At 43.7% G+C, this 5,255-nt stretch overlaps 1 pseudogene; it reads right to left on the bottom strand.

Annotated features, from left to right (window-relative positions):
• The window catches only part of LOC101646091, a 16,833-nt pseudogene extending 11,902 nt beyond the window's left edge, over window positions 1-4,931 (bottom strand).
• Window positions 4,932-5,255: the final 324 nt, after the last annotated feature.

Genomic DNA, 5,255 nt, shown 5'->3' with positions numbered 1-5,255 from the left:
TTCGAACTGCCTACAGCTAATTTCACTATGGAATTAACCTACCACTTTATCCTCCTGTGGCTTCCCTATCAGAGGAGTGCCCCAGAAGGCTGGTGGGTTGCCTGCTCTGGTGCTGTGGAGGTTGGGCAGGGTTTACTGCAACAGCTTGGAATGTTGAGTGTTGTCTGAGCTGCCTTATGCCCCCAGGTACACAGGCAGGAATTTCCCAGTGAGAAGTTGGGCAGAGTATCCGCTGGAGGGAAAGCAGGGCTTTCCCCAGCCTCCGGCTAGTTACACAGGGTGGAGCTCACCTAGCTGGATGTGGTGCAGGTGTAAATGCCCTAGGCTAAGGGGAGTGGTCTGGAGGTCAGCAGTGGAGTGTGAGAGAGCAGGAAAGAGACAAAGAGAAGGAAAAAATTTTTAAAGTAAGGCCGCTTAGACTGTGGGGGAATATAGAGAAAAGAGGGAAACAAAAGCAACTATGTAGCTGAGTCCTACTCCCCACCTGTGGAGCTGCAAGGATTTAGTCCCTGCCCCAAGGCAGTGGTGGCAAGCTTCAGCTGAGCCGAGAAAAAGTCCCTACGCAGCCCATGGGGGTACAGAGAGCAGAGATGTAAACAAAAGCAACAATGTAGCTGAACCCCGATCCCTGCCAGTGGAGCTGCAAGGGTCTAGTCCCTGCCCTGAGGCAGGCAGCAGAAAACTGTGGCTGTGTTTTGATCAAGCCCCCCTATGGGCTCCAAATAGTTCCGGCTCCGACATAGACAGTGGTGGGGCCAAGGTCAAGCCCCAGCCAGCTTCCACTGAGGTAAGCCAAAAGCCCCCAACCCCTCAAGACCCCATGGGTCTGTGCCTACTTATCTTTATGATGCTCCTCCTGCATTCCAGCAGTGTTGAATTTCCCTCTAAGCAACTCTCCTGGATCTGAATTTTGCATGGTCCCTCTGGTATGTGTCACTCCGTCGCCATCTTCCCGGAAGTCCTCTGCTTTCTTTTCTATTGAGAATTTTATCTGTTTTACTTGTAATTGTTATTATGTTTAAAATATTTTTTCTGTATATGAAATCCAGGCTAGGTAAATCTATAGAGGCAGTAACTGGATTCATGGTTCCTTAGGAGTGTGACAGGAGATGTTAAGGAGGTGGGATGGGGACCTATCAACAATGAGCACAAGAATGAAGAAAATGTTCCAGAACCGATTGTGGTGATGATTGTACATTTCTTGACATGATTGAACTATTAAGTTGTATGATATGTGAATTATATGCCAACAAAACAGTTTTTAAAAAGAAAGATGTGGCAGTCTCTTTTGGAAGATTTGCCCTATTGTTTGTGTCAGTAATGTCCAGTCACTTAAAAATTTAATCTGTACAAGTCAACAGTTCATGTATCGCAGTTCATAGCTGACCTATATGTAATCATATAATTTCCTTTCTCAACAGTGTTTTAAATTCTATACCATTGGCTAAACTAATGACACCATCAATATGCAGTGCTTAATCATTGGGCTGCTAAATTCAAGGTCAGCATTTCGAAACCTGCTGTCTATTCCACAGGGGAAGGATGAGGCTTTTTACTCGTGTACAGATTTGCAGGCTTGGAGACTCATAGGGGAAGTTCTACTCTGCCCTATAGAGTCAATATAAGTCAGCATCCCCTTGGAAGATGATTGATAATTTTCTGCATGACAGTGATGTCTCTAAGGTGAATCAGACATATAAAAATCGTAGATGCATACATGGATTTGGGGCTTGCTCTTAATTCTAGCCCCAATTAAAGAACAAATAGTTCTTATGACATGGCCCTGCTTGATGCACACCCTCATAAAGAGATCACAGAAGATACGGGTGCTATAGCAACATGTGGCGAAGAAACTAGCTAGTGCTCGGCTATCAGAAAGAATAGCAACTAAGATCTTAAGGGCTTGTCTTCAAACAAGCAGCCATCTAAGTGAGGTGTCAATGAAGTCCACATGGAAGAAGCACACTAGGCTGTGTGATCCAAGGATTGTAAAAAATGTAATCTGAATCTAAAGGAAGGAATGGTATCAGAGCTTAAATTATGAACATCTGGTTTGCAGAAGGTTCTGGATGACAGTGGAAGCCCAAAATCCACTTGCAGGGTCCACACATGAATTATGCCTCTGCTGAATTCCCTCTGATCATAGTCGAGGCATGTGAATAGCCCTGTTATCAGACAGAGAGCCTTGTAAACTCGATTATGGAAGATGTAGGTAGGTCACAATGTAATATCTTATCACCTGATCTCTATTTTTACCTATTTTAAATCTGCTTCTGTATGGGTGTGTGTGTGTTTGTTGTTGTTTTTTAATTGAAGGGAAAATACACATGGATTAAGCCCCTGGGAAATCCCCTCTGACCGTGGACCAGGGCGGGACATGAATAGCCTTGCTAACATGCAGAATTCATTGGAAATTGTTGCAAATGTAGTTATGTTAAATTTTAGCATCCTCTTATTTGATCTCCCTTATGATCCACTTAAGTTTGTTACAATTTGAAATATTTTCTGTTTTCTTTTCTATTGAGATTTTTACCTGTTTTACTTTGTTACTCTTGTTATTCTTATTTGTTCGGGGGGTGTTGTATGTTGAACAATGTATTTTCGTGTGTAAAACAGTTCTCACATTAGCCACACCCCCTAAAGCCCACAATTTCTCTTAAATGTATATACATATCACACACACGCACACACACACACCCCCGTTTCCATGTGGGGTATTTTTGTGTGTGCAAAGGTCACACTCCTTGCTGGGATCCACATATAGTTGCTTTAAAATGAGGAGCTATGATCTGAGACTTCTCTTTTTTCCAGTAGCTGTGTTATCTGGAATGATGGAATCTTGTCTGGAATGAACAAAGGTGGCTCATCAAAAGAATAGATATACATATTTATTTTTTATTTTTTTATTTTTGCTGCTGCTTCTTTGGTGGACTTGTAAATTCTCTCTCTCTTTCTCTCTCTCCCTCTCTCTCTCTCTCTTTTAAGTTTCAGCATATCCCCCTTCTTAAAATGCTCTACACCTGCATGTTCTCGCTCTTCCTTCGTGTGACTCTTGGTTTTCATTGTTGGGCCTGCTGTTGGGGCCCAGGACACTGCTTCTGGCTGGAATGCAGCAAATGCCCAGTCTGTGTTGGATGATGAGGGGAGGTTCTTTAGTGCAAGTGGGATGACCCTGGGTTATCACTCAGGCATCAGGCATCAGCACTACATTTTGATCCTGAGATTTTTTCCCAAATACCAAATGATCCTTACTTTTGACATATTTAACCTCAGAATTGCTATTCTGAATCTTTAAATCGGTTACTTTGTTTGTTTCTCACTTTGACTGGTCTATGCAAATGTTGCTGAGATGCTGGTTCCTCAGCATTTCATTCCACACTTTTAACATTAACTTTCTCTTTGTGATGTATTATTTCAGGCTTTGCTGCGACAATTTATTTGGAGTGTCTGTGGGCATGTTTTGTTTGGAATGACTTGCAGGCTTTGCGTGCTTGGGATCTTTGTTTTTTAATGCTGCATAAGAAACACCACTGGACTGGCCCTGTCTGTCATCCTACAGACCTGTTGTTGCATGGGGCTCTGTTTTAACACTCTCAGCATGTTGTTGCGAATTTTGGTTAAGAGCATCCACATAAAGCATTTTCCTGATTTTTTTCAATTCAGCACTGGTTACCATTGGATTCTATTTCTCTATAGTGATCCAGTGGTTCTATTTAATTTCTTAGGGCATTCTTTCCTTGATCAGTAATGTCTATGGTGTTCCTTAATTCCAAATTACATTCAGCTGCCTCACCAACAGAAGCAAACACTTTCACGAGTCTTTTCTATTTTATTTGGATTTGTATAAGCAGTATCAGCAGAATTTCCAGGTTCCTCAACAATTGGGTCTCCCTCATTAGATAATTTTACGTTCCCTTTGACTCCTGTCCAATTTTCCCCTCTACCAGTTAACCAGTTCTGTTTGCCTGATCCCAATGGTGTTGGTCTCGATGATATGATGGTTGAAGGAGTTGTTAAAGAAAGTGGCAACAATGCCCTTGATGAACAAGGCATCTGTTTCCGTTTCTTCAACAAAAATCTCATCCATTTCATCTGAAACGGAATCATTCTCTTCCCACTCTTCTTTATCTGAAAACTTAACCCATGGGCTTGATTTCACATTCCCCTGGAGCTTTATTTTTTGTTTCTTCAATACTGGCACACGTCTCTGAAAGAAGTGGACAGCTTAGTTCATGAGGTGTTACATTGGCTTCTCCCTCATTGCATTCATGCTGAGAATCGAGTTCAGCGTCACTCTTCTTTCAAGACAAAATGACACTGAAGATGACACTGGTTCTGTGGGAACCACTTCCACTTGTCCAATAAGCCAGCTGCTCCTTCTCCCTTTATGATACTTAAGGCTTGGCCACATACAAACTTCTTTAGTCTGACACCTCTCTGGTTGTCTTACCCCTGCTTTAGGGGAAGATACGGTCTTCCCAGATGCAACTTCAAGGCGCTGCATTTAAATGGTTGGCAATGATGCTTTGTTGCAGGCTTCTTACTTGTTTCTGTGCCATGACACCAGGTGGTTTTCTTGGCGGCCTTACTGAGTTTTCTGCTACTTTGTCCTTACATTCCTGTTAGGTAAAACCAGTTCTTGTTCATCAAGGGAATCATTGCCACTTTCTTTAACAACTCCTTCGACCATCATATTATCGAGACCAATATCTGTTGGACAAGGCATTGGTATCAGGCAAACAGAGCTGGTTAACTGGTAGATCCTGGCATAGAAGCCATATCACCAGCATGTTCTTCCGTGAGTCCTCTAAGCCATTTTGACGTGTAATAAAATCCTCACAGACGTCATTCCTCGGGTTGAATCCGAGAAATAGGGTGTCCCCTATGTGCTCAATAGGAATTAAATGATTAAATGTAACAACTGTGTCCATGAAGACTTCTGTGCGTCTTTCAGTCTCACGTCCGCCAGACCAGCACTACACTGGCAACAGGAGGAAGGTGGTGGCTGTGGCTGCTACCAGGGGGGAGGAGGGGGTGTGAAGGTGGGGGAAGAGGATGGGGTAGGGGAGTGGGGAGGGAGAAAGCGAGAGGGAAGGAGACAGGGTGGGACGGGAAGGCTGCCTGACCCACTGTTTCTGGCTTCCTCCTCAGCCTCCTTTCCATGTTGCAGCCACCCAGGTCCAAGACCTGAGGGTCGTCCACCTCTTGGTGACCATGCATAGGCACGAGACCCCACTCCTGTGCTGCAGGGGCTG

This window comes from Echinops telfairi, unplaced genomic scaffold, assembly GCF_000313985.2.
Source record: "Echinops telfairi isolate 266 unplaced genomic scaffold, ASM31398v2 ScPeMD7_2010;HRSCAF=2546, whole genome shotgun sequence".
Classification (NCBI taxonomy): domain Eukaryota; kingdom Metazoa; phylum Chordata; class Mammalia; order Afrosoricida; family Tenrecidae; genus Echinops; species Echinops telfairi.
Note: the sequence above shows the minus strand (reverse complement) of the source record. Positions and strands in the feature narration are given on the sequence as shown.